Here is a 14,595-nt window from a genome sequence, read left to right as displayed (position 1 = left end):
ATATTTAAATGCAATAATATATAATTCAATATATTTTATTCATATATTAAAAATAGTTGTTTTACATTATATAATTTATATTAATATCATTGTTTATGTCACTCTCTTCTTAAAACCAATCCTATGAAAATTCTTGCATCTCTCTCCATATCATACAAATGATAGTTTTTATGGAATGTGTGAGTGGGATTAGGTGCTCAGTTTCTAAATCAGTGCATTTTTATTTTACTAGTGTTAACTGTCTATATTTGGTTTGGTTTTTTTTCCTTTTTTTCTTTTTTTCTTGCCACTTCCATGTCATGCAAAAGTTCCCAGGACAGGAGCCTCACCCATGTTACAGCAACAACCCAAGCCACAGCAGTGACAATGCCAGATTCTTAACACACTGCACCACTAGGGAACTCTAATTGCCCATATTTGTCCCAATAAAAAAATCATTTTGCCATGAGCTGTGGTGTAGGTTGCAGACGCGGCTCGGATCCCGCGTTGCTGTGGCTCTGGAGTAGGCCGGTGGCTACAGCTCTGATTCGACCCCTAGCCTGGGAACCTCCATATGCCGCGGGAGCGGCCCAAGAAATAGCAACAACAACAACAACAACAACAAAAGACAAAAAAAAAATCATTTTCTATCAATTGCATCTCCTTTTATGTATTGTTATCATTTGAAAATACACTTGATGTCTGTTTTGCGATGATCATTTCATGATATCTGCACATGATATTTTCATCTTGCATAGAAAGTCTTCTCAATCCTTGATTTAGAAACTGAAAAATGCATGAGTATTCATAGAAAACCCCACAATCCAATTGGTAGTCCCATCATGACCCCTGTAAAGTGCTGCCTCATTCCCATAATTCACACAGGTAGCCTCACTGAACCAGAAGAGGAGTAGTGAATTCTTTTACCTTCATTTCACATCAGAGAGCAAAGTAGGTTTGAAAAGATCAACTTATTAGCTACACTGGAGGTGACTGAGAGCTGGTGCAGGGATAAGCAGACCATGGTTTGAGTCCCGGGTTTTCACTCCCCATATGTGGAGTCTGTGTAAATCTCTCCTCATCTCTGGGCTTCTCTTCCTTCTTGGAGGTGGAGAGTCTACTGCCACATTTAGACTATGTACAGAACCTAAAGGAAGCCTGGAACTTGATGAATATTTGCTTATATTTTATAAAGAATTCCAATCATTATTGCCATGGCATGGTTAGCAATGAAATACAACCTGAAATATTTAATGACATTTTAAGGATTATATGGCAAAGTGACTGAAGCCTTTCCGGTTTTGTTTCAGGGCACTGGAGCATAGATGATATGAAATCCTAAAATGAGCCTCAGCCCATGTATTAAGTAAGATCTACCATCTACTTCTTTTTGACTATTGCTCCCCCATGTTTATGAAAATCTGTTATGCTTTTTCAATCATTGAAAGCTGAAGATGTTATTAAATGGAAATAACAGGTACCATAGAAAACCCATGACATAAACATATTCAGGCACAATTTTATATCATCTCTGGTCTTAATGGAACAGTCCTGAAAAGGATGAAAACACTGGCATAAATGGTTCACTGTGCAGAACCTAAGTTGCACACATTTTGTTTCCATGGAAAAAAATGGGAGATTTTATTCAATACTTAACTGGATTTTTTTTATTCTTGTGTGAACAGGTTATAGGCTCTGGAGAATCATAAATAAATGAGCCTCAGTCATTTCCCTTCATATATCAATAAGGTATTTGTAGAAACAAAAACGAAAATATCCTGTCAGGGATGTAGGAGAAACATAACATCAGGTCACCAGTTATTTAAGTCAAATGACATGAAAATGAGACTTACTGGTACCCAACCCAAGTTCGCTCTGCTCAACCCATGACAGGCCAATAAATTCTGAGAGTTGTTGGAGCAAGGAATAGGGCCTTTATTCAGAGATCTAGCAGACCGAGAAAATGGTAGAGTGGTGTGGCAACAAACCACCTTGCCTCAGTCAGAATTCAGGCTCCTTTTACACAGAGGAAAGGGAGAGGGAGGAGCCAATGGTCATTCACTTACTGTCACCTCTGCGGGGGAAGGGCTCACTGAAACACTGATTGGTGGCTGAGCAGGACCACTAAATATTGCTCACTTAAAGCAGATTTCTCCTTTGATTTTTTAAAATTAATTTATTCTTAATTTATTCATAATTTATTTTTAATGATAATTTATTATCATTAGTGACAAAATATCTAAAATTTATTTTATTGTTTTGTATACATTCATCTCACAGTTATAGATAGCATAGACGACGTCTATTATTTATTCTGTCCTCATTCACAGAAGTTGTATCACCAAGTAGTAATCACAGTTGACAATCTCAAGCTCAGGTATACTAAGAACTTGTCCTCAAATACACTCATAAGTGTAGCAAACAGGATTCAAAATGAACTTGTCAGTCTCAAAGTCCCCTACACTAAAACTCACTCTTTCCAGACACTATGAAAGTTTTAAGCAGAGATATTGAGATCTAACCACCTATGTGCCTGAAGTACATTTTTAAACTCTTTTCAGTTTCCTAGGTAGGAGTCAACCCTAAGGCTCTGATTTTATGTCTCCTTATGTGATTGAATATGCTGAATAAAAGTATGGAGGAGAAAGTAGAGTGCTGAAACGAAAAACAGAAACAAAATCAAAGGAGAAGCAATGCCAAGTAGTTATGTTGTGAGCCACATGGGAATATAATATACAGCACAAATGAACATTTCCACAGAAAAGAAAATCTTGGACCTGGAGAATAGACTTGTGGCCGACCTGGGGGAGAGGGAGGGAGTGGGAGGGATCGGGAGTTTGGGGTTATCAGATACAACTTGGAATGCATTTACAATGAGATCCTGCTGAATAGCATTGAGAACTATTTCTAGATACTTATATTGTAACAGACGAAGGGTGGAAAAAAAATGTATGCATGTAAGTGTATTTTGGCCCCCATGCTGTACAGTGGAAAAAAATTAATTAATTAATTTTAAAAAATCAAAGGAGAAATCTGCTTTAAATTATCATTTTTTTTCTTTTTACTGCTGCATCTGTGGCATATGGAAGTTCCTGGGCCAGAGGTCGAATCAGAGCTGCAGCTGCCTGCCTATGATACAGCCACAGCAGTGCCAGATCTGAGCTGCCTCTGTGACATTCACTGCTGCTTGTAGCAATGCCAGATCCTTGACACACCAAGTGGGGCCAGGGATTGAACCCACATCTCCACAGAGACATTAGGTCCTTAACCCACTGAGCCACAATAGAACTCCAAATCATCCTTCTTAATTTATTCTTCATTCTTTCTGTGACTTTGACTGTGATCTCAGCCACCCTTCCTACAGTTGGAAGAGAAAGTGCTACATACTTCCCTCCACTGTGTCCTGCAGAAAACTCCCAAAGGAAGAGAATAGTGAAGAGCGAGTCTCTGGCCAGACAGGGAAGTGACAGGAAAGTGACAGGACATTTGGGTTGGTGGGGGAAGACTGCCCAGATGCCCTGTGTGTAGAGTCAGTCTGCACAGAATGACTGGCTTCAACCTTTCTTACTCATGACCTGGCACAAATTAGATAAAATGCTATGAACCTTCCCTTAATATAGTAATGATAACAATGTGTGCTCTTATAATCTGGGAGAGATTATGCACATGAAATCAAACAAGAGACAGAAGACACATATTTCAGAGCTTGGCATTAGGGAGCTTTCAACAAGAGTGCAAGATGTTACGGTTAATGCCTTCCTCATCCTCATCCTCATCATTGCTTTCATGAGCATTTGAAGTGCTAAGGAGGATGTTTAGAGATTCCTGTGCTGCTACAGTTGGGGAGATGCCAGCCAGAGCCAGAACCAGTGAGAGTGGATGTGGAACTCTGAATGAGTTTTCACACTCCATCTAGAGCCAAGAACATAAACTTTAGAGGCTCTAACTGAAAATGCTGTATATTATTGCCCCTCATGTATCTAACCCAACCGCCATGTTTGTCCTCTTAAGGAGGAAATCGTGCTTCCAGCCATCCCTCCATCAGTCACTCTCATCCCTCAGCACTTACTGGGCTGGGCTGCATCTCTTTTGGACCATGACCAAGGAGCACAGAGTCACTGCCCATCTCTTGCCTGGTGTATGATCACGTCTCAGGGTCCCTCAGGGTTCCTTCCCCTGGTAGGAAGGCAGATTCAGGCTGGAACCTTCTGACGCAGGTTTCTACAAAGGATGTGGACACAACTATGGAGCCATATCTTTAGAACTAGGAAACTAAAAGGCTAGAGGCACTGGCCAATTATTTATAATGATATGTCCTTAGGGCTCAGTGCTCAAACCTTATTATTAGCCCATTGGCCCACGTGGTCCTAGTCTCTGGAGACTTGCTAGTATTGACAGAAGAAGAAAAGACAAAAATGAATATACTTGGAATGTTCTCCTCTCCTCAGGAGGAAGGTCAACTGTACTCCTTGTTTCTTACTTCCAAGTTGTAAGATCTTTAACATAAAGTTCCGACTATCTTTTCTTTGTTTAATCACTCACTGTGTGATTTTTTTTTTTTTTTTGCTATTTCTTGGGCTGCTTCCACGGCATATGGAGGTTCCCAGGCTAGGGGTTGAATCGGAGCTGCAGCCACCAGCCTACGCCAGAGCCACAGCAACGCAGGATCCGAGCCGCGTCTGCGACGTACACCACAGCTCACGGCAACACCGGATCGTTAACCCACTGAGCAAGGGCAGGGACCGAACCCGCAACCTCATGGTTCCTAGTCAGATTCGTTAACCACTGTGCCACAATGGGAACTCCTCACTGTGTGATTTTAACATCTGTAAATCCATTGTGTTAAGCATGAAATCTATATAGCCTTAGATCTTCTATACCAAGGATGTGATGCTCTTTCCATTTTCTCATTTGTCTCTAAGGATAACTTCTTATTTTCATTACCTTAGCCTTGCTTTCTTTGGCATTCTATGTGATGTGATGGAGACTTACTGGCTGTTTTCCATTGTTGTTGAAGTGATTAATTGACATATTTGAAACTATTGATTTTCACTTGTTATTTGGTAACTCGCATGTATTTAAACATTTCAGAAGGCCTCCCAGAAGGTTGCAGCTAAGTTTTCGGCCCAGGCCTTTGGGCATCTCAGGTTTGATTAGTAGAGAACCACATTCGAGCTCACTCATGGGGCTGTGGGTAGGATTCAAATGTACACAGAATGTCATCCAGAGAACTCCCATGGTTCCTTGACACGTGTCCCCTAATGGGACAGCTCAATACATGGAAGTTAGGTTCTGTAAATCAGAGCACCTGAGAGAGCAGGGAGAGGCAGCAAGAAGAAAGAAAGATTTTTAAAACTTTGTCCCAGAAGTGACTTCCCAACATCTTCCACATTCTCACTGTTGGAAGCGAGTCACTATGTCTGTCTTATGCTCAATGGATGGGAATTACACAAGGACATGAAAACTAGGAGTGAGGGTTATTGGGAGAATTTTATATACTGCCCACCATATCTTCCCCTTACTCCATTAGGACTTTGTGCTCCAAGCACATCAAGATTTAGGTTCTGTCCATCTGCTTTCCAAGATACTCTCAAATTCATCGCACACCATGATCTTATCAAAGATTCCCTGGAGACAAGCTAGCAATGGGTAGACGTACCCCTCCACTGGGTACCCCTACAGACCTCACTCTACTGCTTCTGGTCATACAGTCTCGAGTAGACCTTCTGGTTTCTGAAACAATAGGAGAGCCCCTCCCCACATCAGGCCAATCTGTAGCCATCCCAATGACAAATTTAACAAATGCCCAGTTTTCTGTTTTCTGCTAGTTAGAGAAGTATCAACTCACTCCAGATATATTTCCTTTGCACTTCTTCAAGTGCTTAACTCTTGGAGATTTTACCAAAATATGATTTTGACTTACCCGTTTTTCCTTTTGGATAAAGTGGGACCTATCTAGATAGCAGTGCAGTGCAACTTTCCTAATAATATATACACAGCCTTCCTGACTTAGAGATACTTCCGTTGAGGATTTCAGCTCTTGGTTTATATTCAAGTGACATGAGAAAACTTTAATATATACCAAATTAAATTGGATATGGAAGAATAGATATTATTTACTGTGTGGGGATAAGTGATGGCAGGTATATTTAGGGACAAGCACATGGCCTACATGCAGAGGTGGCTATTAGAGGGAGAGACAGGGTTTTGATGCATTTAAAATAATTGGTCCATAGCAAAGAGAAGTAGAATGTGAAGTCTACATGTTTAGTTTTTCAACATACACTCCACAGATATTGAGATTAGATTGTTTGGCCAAGGACCCTCCTCATGGCCCTTTTGATGTCTCTGTTCCTCAGACTGTAGATGAAGGGGTTCAGCATGGGTGTGACCACGGTGTATACCACGGAGGCCACTGCATCCTTCCTGGGAGAATGTGAGATGGCTGAACTGAGGTACACCCCAAGGCCTGTTCCATAAAATAAACAAACACCTGCCAGGTGAGACCCACAGGTGGAGAAGGCTTTGTACCTCCCACCTGATGAGGGGACTCTCAGAATGGAGGAAAGAATTTTATAGTAAGAGAAAAAGATTGCTGAAAAAGGAATAGCAGCAAAACTGGCACCAACAAAATATGCGATAATGTTATTGGTGAGGGTATCAGAACAGGCTAGCTTGAGGAGTAGAGAAGGATCACAGAAGAAATTAGAAATTTCCACATCCTTGAAGCAGGTAAGTTGTAACACAATCCAATTGTGCACCTGGGAGTCCAAAAGGCTGATGAAAAAAGACATTAAAACTAAGAAGCAACAGAAGCGTGGGTTCATGATGACCAGGTAGTGCAGTGGGTGACAGATGGCCACAAACCTGTCATAGGCCATCACAGTCAGAAGAGTACCATCCATACTTCCAAAAAGGATGAATATAGACATCTGTGTCAGGCATCCTGCATAGGAGATGACTCTGCTGTGAGTTTGGATGTCCAAAATCATTTTGGGGACAGTGGTGGAGACGAAACCCATGTCAGCCAAGGACAGGATGGAGAGGAAGAAGTACATGGGGGTGTGAAGGTGGGAGTCAGAGACAACAGCCAGGATGATGAGCAGGTTCCCCAGCATGGTGACCAGGTACGTGGACAGGAACAGGACAAAGAGGAAGGGATACAGGTCTGGATCCTCTGAGAAGCCCAGGAGGAAGAATTCTGAGGCACTTGTTAGATTTCCAGGTCTATGTCTTGGACACCTTTTTTAAAAGAAAAGATGGGTTAGTAGGTGGAAACTATTGTATTTGGGGGATGGATAAGCAATGAGGTCCCGCTGTATAGCATAGGGAACTATATCCAATCACTTGTGATGGAACGTGATAGAAAATATTATAAGAAAAATTATATATATATATATATATACACATATATATGTATGTATATATGTATAACCGGGTCATTTTGCTATATAGCAGAAATTTACATAACATTGTAAATCAACTACCACAAAAAAAAATTCAAGAAAAGAGGGTTGGGAAAAAAGGAAATAAAAAGCTCAGCACCCAGCACTGGCACACAGTGCATATTCTGGATGCAAGCAATTCATGTGTAAGGTCATACACCTTAGTACCTTCAGCAGTATTTCTCAGTGTGACACATTCTACTGGTTTAGATCTGCTTCCTCAATGGTTTTGATTTTTCACCTCTTTCTATACACACTGGCTTTATAGAAACTAGAGTAGACAGTGACAGAGGAGCAAGAATATTAGAGCTATAAATGGTGGCATCACAGGAAATCCAGCCTACATCTTTACATAAAAAAGTATAGAACAGGAAAAATCCTTCCTCCTTTAGGAAAAAATATAATTTGAATTTTAAATAAAAAATCATACTTTATTCAAATACAACTTTAGCTTTTGCCTTCACCTAAAATTTTATAAACCCACTGTAAGAGGTAGAGCTGTGTCATCTGGATTCTAAAGTAAAGTTGAATATATTTTTATATGATAGTTATATTCATGAGTTTTATCCTTCTTTGGTTATCTGTCTTCCCTCCTTCATAAAATAAGTGATTATGCAAATAGTCAGAGTTGTCTTTTTAAAGTTATTTATTATCTTTGGATCTTTGGCTTTGAGATGCTTCCAATTTGGGTAAATAGGGGTAGGGTAAGTACATAAAATTGAACTGCCTTGATGACTAAGAAGAAGGCTTTGGTGTATAGAGCATCCGTCCATGATTAAACAATGAAATTCATGGAGTTTCCACTGTGGCTCAGTGGGTTAAGGACCTGATGATGTCTCCATGAGGATGTGGGTTCCATCACTGGCCTTACTCAGTGGATTAAGGACCCCACATTGCCACAAGCTGCAGTGTAGATCACAGCTGTGGCTTGGATCTGGTGTGGTTGTGGCTGTGGCATAGGTCACAGCTGTGGCTCCAATTCAACCCCTTGCCTGGGAACTTCCATATGACACAGGGGAGACTGTAAAAGAAAAAAATACAAAAAATAAATTTAAGAAAAACTCTTGATGTGTTTCATTTTATACAATATGATTTGCATCGACTCCATATAATCTTAGGGAAATATCTGGTGTGAGGCTTTGCTTTTTGGACTCTATCTTGTAGTATTCTGATAACACTCTTTCCTCGGTTTTCCCTTTTTCCCCAGTTTATTGAAATATGGTGGGGAAAATTGCATATGTTTAAGTTGTAAAATGTAAAGTTTTTCAAAGTGGTGATTGAATACACATATACAGTTGAATTATTACCACAATCAAGTTAATTAGCATATCTGCCACCTCACATGATTACTATCACTAGATGAGAACAATTAAGTACATCTCCTCTCGGATTTTTTAGTATACGGTAAAATGTTATTAACTATAATCACCATGCTGTGTATTAGATCCTCAATATACAACTGAAACATATTCATCTTATAACTGAAAGTATCTTTTGACCAAAATTGACATTTTAATGTCCGCACTCCCCCCACCCTTACCTCTTCCTTACAACTTTGGTTCTATTCTCTGGTTCTATAAGTTTGATTTTCTTAGATTCCACACACTGGTGAGATCATACATTTTTGTCCTTATGTATCTGATGTAAATCAATTAGCATAAAGTGTTCCAGATACAGCCATGTTGTCAGAAATGGCAGGACTTCTTTCTTTTTATGGACTGAATAATATTCCACAGTATGTGTGTGTATATAACTTCCTTATTATGTAAGGGAAGAAAACATCTCATTCAAGGTATATGTTTATATATTTTAATATAAATTTTAAATACATATTAACATATATTTAAAATGTAAGGGGACTTCCTGTGTGGCTCACAACATAACTACTTGGTGTTGCTTCTGCAGTGGCTGTGGCTCAACCCCTAGCGTGGGAACTTCCATATGCTGCAGGTGCAGCCAGAATAAAAATAAAAAATAAGTAAATAAATAAAAATAAAATAAAATGTAAGGATACAAAATGTAAAATATTTTGATTATATTGAATGTTAATTTTATATGATTTATATTATTATTTATGTCAGTTTCCTCTTACAATAATCTTATGAAAATTCTAACACCTCTCTCCACACAAATATGAATCTGTATATGTATATGATTTGGGATAAGTTCAATTTTCTATCGATCAGTGCATGTTCAGTTTTACTAATATTAATTGCCTATATTTATCTCAATATAAAACCCAACTATATCGTCTGTTCTTAAGGTATCATTTGAAAATATCCTTGAATTCTGTCTTGTGATAATCATTCCATGATAGCTCTATAAGACATGTGCATCTTGTATGGAAAATCCTTTCAAACTTAGATTTCAATGCTGGGCTGAAACATGTAAGTATTCACAAAAAACCCTATAATCCACCATGATGGTGCTGTTATGGCCCCTGTAAACTACTGCCTCTTTCCTGTAATTCACAAGTGGTCTCACTGAACCATAAGAGGATAAATCAATCCTTCTACCTTCATTTCACAATTAGGACCAAAGTAGTTTAGGAAAAAGATTCTAATTAGCTACACTGGAGGTGACTGAGAGCTGGTGCAGGAATAAACACATCAACGTTTGAGTCCTGGGTCTTTCATCCCCTCTATGAAGAGTGTGCATAAATCTCTCCTCCTCTCTAGAATTCTTTTCCTTCTTGGAAATGGGGAGTCCAGTGTTCACCTCTGCGCCGTGTATGGTATCTAAGGGAAGTTTGGAACATGATAAATGTTTGGTCATTTTTAATAAAGAGTTTCAATCATTATTGAGATAGTGAGTTTAGTAATGAAATACAATCTTAAATATTTAGTAATGTTTTGTGGATTATATAGCAGACAGGCCAAAACCTTTCCTGTCTTAGGGCAGGGGGGCATGGATGACATGAAATCCTAAAATGTTTCTCAGCTCAGGCAATAAGATGCATTATCCTATTATTTTCTGACCACTCTCCCCCCACTAGTTATAGAAATCTCTACAATGGCTCTTGCTATTAAGTGAAAAATAATAGGTCCCATAGAAAATTTATGACCTCACCACAAAGAAGCTTTATTTGATTTTGTGTCTAGTTCTGTATAACTTTCCTGAATAGAAAAACAATGGCATGAATGGGCCACTGTTTGGAAGCTCTATTGGCAACACCTTGTCTCTATGAAAAATAGAAGCTTTTTTGTTTTTTTTTTCCTATACTTAACTGGGAATTTTTTATTCTCAATGCCTCATTTGTGCCAATAAATTATAGGGTCTGGAAAATCAAAAATGAATGGGACTCAGTCATTTCTCTTCATATATGAAGAATGTATTTGTAGAAACAAAAATGAAATGTCCTATCAGGGTTGTAGGGAAGCCATAACATCAGGTTACCAGGTGTTTAAGTCAAATGACATGAGAATTAGCCTTACCATTGGTAACAAAATACCTAAAATTTATTTTTCCTTTCATTATGCATCCATCATATATGCACTGCATAAAGAGCATACATTACTTATTTCATCCTAACTCACTGGATTTATATCAACTAGGAAACACTCATCTGAAAATCCTAAGTCTCAGAGAAACTAAAAAATTGCCCCATAACACACTAACAATAAATGATGAACACAGAATTCAAATATAAGTTGCCAGTCTGAGTCCCACACACAAAGTTTCACTGTTTCCAGACATTCTGAATGTTTTAAGCAGTGAGACAGGGGTCTAAGCACAGACGTATCTGAAGTATGTTTTTTAAATGTTCAATGTTTAAAAACATTACTTAACTGTATTTTTTATTTTTAAAAAATTTTTATTTATTTATTTATTTTGGGGGGACAACACCAACTGGGTCTGAGCTCCACCTGCAACTTACACATACAGCTTGTGGCAACCCTGGATCCCTAACCCACTGAGCAAGGCCAGGCATTGAACCTGTATCCTCATGGACAGTATATCTGGTTCATAACCCCCTGAGCCACAATAGGAATTCCCTAAATTGAGTACATTGTTTCAAATGGGGTCCAGTGTTTGTTTGGACTCTGAGAGGTTATGTCTCCCTTTTTGATTGAGTAGGCTGAGTATAAAATGGGGGAGACACTGGACAGTTGAAACATAATGCAGGAGTAGGGTCAAGATGAGATCTGCCCTGATTTATCCTATGATCTCAGCCATACTTCCTACAGTCCATGCAGTAAGTGCTAGGTTCTGTCCTCCAGGGTGACCTCCTGCAAACTCCAAAGGAAAGGGCATAGTAATCAGAGAGTCTCTAGCTGGCATGACAGGGAAGTGACATGATGTTCGGGTTGGGGGGAAGTGACATCATGTTTGGCCTGCCCAGGTTCTCTGTGTCTGGAGTCAGTCTGCCCAGAATGACTGGCTTCAAACCTGGGTTCAATCCTTTCTAACACATGACCTGGCACAAGTTACATCAAATCCTGTGCTCCTTTCCTCTTAGTAAAATAAAAATGAAGTTCCCATTGTGGCTCTGCCAGTTAAGGACCTGACATAGTCTCTGTGAGGATGTGGTTTGATCCCTGGCCTCGCTCGGTGGGTTAAGGATCCAGCATTGCCACAAACTGGAGCATAGGTTGCAGATGTGGCTCGGATCTAGTGTTGCTGTGTCTGTGGTATAGATCTGCAGCTGAAGCTCTGATGCAACCCCCAGCCCAGGGGCTTCTATATGCTGCAGGTACAGCTGTAAAATAAATAAATAAAATAAAATAGTAATGTATTGAGGTTATAGTTTGAGAACAGTTATGTGCAGTGAAAGCAAACAAGATGCATAAAACATACCTCTGAGCTTGGCACTTAGGAAGCCCTCAACAGCAGTAGATGATGTTATTATAGTTAACATCATCCTCATCATTGCTCTCACGATCCCTTGAAATGCTTAGGGAGAAGTTTAGGGAGACCCCTTTGCTGCTACATTTGGGGAAATACTAGCCAGAGCCAGTGGGATGGAAGCAGACCTCAGAATGGGAGCACCCACACCTGCCAGAAATAATAATATAATTGTCCTAGGTCTTGGAACTGAAATTTTGTATATTGCTGTCCTTCTTTCTGTCTCTCCCAGCTTGTTAAAGAGGAAATCACGCTCCTAACCATCCCTCCGTCAATCACTCTCTCCCCTCAGCACTTACTGGGCTGGGCTGCATCTCAGCTGGACCATGACCAAGGAGGACAGATTCACTGCCCTCTCCTGTGTGGTGTGGGCTGAAGTCTCACGGTCCCTCCTCAGGACTGGCAGGAAGACAGACTCTGGCTGGGACCTTCTGGTGCAGGTGCCCATGAAGGGAGGAGACAACAGGTGTGGAGCCACACTGTTAAAACTGGGAAACTAATGGGTGTGAAGCTCTGGCCAGATATTTACAATGGTGTGACCTTAAGGCTTAAGGCACGAAGCTCATAATTAGCCAATTGGTCCATGTTGCATCATTCTCTGGAGACTTTCTAATATTAATGGAAGAGAAAAAAGAAAAAAAGTGAATGTCCTTGTGAGGTTCGGAGTCCTTCCTCTCCTCAGGAGGAAATTCAACTGTATGCCTTAGCTTTTACTTCCAAGTTATGATCTTAACATAAAATTCAAATCTTTTTTTCCAGTGTAACCCCTCAATGGTGATTTGATAACTGTAACTCTATGTGTCAAGCTTGAGATCTATGCAGCTTTAGGTTTTCTATACCAGAATGTGATACTATTTTTATTTTCTCAGTTAATTATGTGTCTCTAAAGATAACTTCTTTTCTTTTTTTGGCCATGGCCACAGCGTGAAGAAGTTCCAGGGCCAGGGATTGAACGCATGCTGCAGTTGCAACCTGAGCCACAACAGTGGCAACACAGACTCCTTTACCAAGTATACCACCAGGGAACTAAGGGTGACTTCTTATTATCATTTCCTTAGCCCTTACTTGAGTTGGCATTTGATATGATGGAGATTTACAGGGATTTTGCTGTTTTGAATGCATCTTCAGTTCTAACGGTTTTCTCTAATGGAATTACGCTGGCATATGAGAAAATGATTGACTTTTACATATTCATTTGGTAAATGACATTTTATTTCACTATCTCAGAGGGCCTTCCAGAAAGTTGTGATCAAGGTGTCTGCTCAAGCCTTGACTGGTAGGGACCCACTTCTGAAACTCTCTCCATGCCCCTGAGTCCTTCTATTTTCAAATAAAAGTCTTTTCCCTTTAGCTTCCCAGGCCTCACCTCAGTCTCAAAAGGCTGACTCAAGAGTTACTGTTTAGGACTTAATGTAATGGCTAAAAACTAGATAAAACCGTCTCTTTGATGTTATGTCCTGCCTTCAGCCATGAACTTACTCCAAGCGGGTTTTCACAAATGATTTCTTCCTTGCTTAATGCTTTCTTTTACTAATGGTTACTTTATAGTGAGGAGTATGTTGGAAGGCAGCTATGCTCACCACTATACCACCAACACTATTTAGTGAGAGTTATATTGAACCTGGTGTTTTCCTTACCTTTGAAACACTCCCTGTAATACCCCCTTCCTTTTGTGAACAATCTTCACTGAAGAGAGAAGGTTGGGGTGCAACAACCCCAAAGACCATCAGAAATTGTCACCAGACCACATGACTCTGGCCTTGATGACTTTTAAATGATCTCTGAAAGGAGAAGAATGCAGGCACCGCAATCCTTATCAATAGCCCTGTTTTCTGCTTTTTGTTTTTTGTTTTTTTGAGATAAACAATAAAATCCCTTGCTTTCCCCTCTCAAGGGAGGACACAGTTTTGAGGTCCTTAGCCTGCTGTGGCCTTCACTTCCTGGAAAAGCAATAAAGCTTTTCACCCAAAACTCTATCTCTGAGACTTAACTGGTGACTGTGTACAGAAACTGGTTGATGCTCCACTTCCATGGTCACTCACAAGGCTGATAGGAGGATTCACATGTTCACAGGCTATTATCCAGAGAATTCTCTCATCTCATTGACACATGAGCCTCCTGGTGAGGCAGCTGGGGGTCCATGATGGTGAGCAACTGAGAAAGGGAGAGAGAGGCAGCAAGAATAAAGCCAGGTTTCTTTTCAATCTAGTCCCTGAAGTGACTTCCCAATATTTCTTCCAGATCCTCATTGTTGGAAGGGAGTCACTATATCCAGCTCACACCTAATGGCAGGAACATATACAAGGCACGAAAACCAGGAGTTGGG

General features: G+C 40.0%; 1 pseudogene; it reads right to left on the bottom strand.

Moving 5' to 3' along the window:
- Nucleotides 1-6,254: 6,254 nt before the first annotated feature.
- LOC125119223 (olfactory receptor 7E24-like) lies at nt 6,255-12,717 on the bottom strand (annotated as a pseudogene).
- Nucleotides 12,718-14,595: the final 1,878 nt, after the last annotated feature.

The sequence above is a fragment of the Phacochoerus africanus genome, unplaced genomic scaffold, assembly GCF_016906955.1.
Source record: "Phacochoerus africanus isolate WHEZ1 unplaced genomic scaffold, ROS_Pafr_v1 Scaffold_18, whole genome shotgun sequence".
NCBI classification, from domain to species: Eukaryota; Metazoa; Chordata; class Mammalia; order Artiodactyla; family Suidae; genus Phacochoerus; species Phacochoerus africanus.
This window is presented reverse-complemented; position numbering and strand designations above follow the sequence as displayed.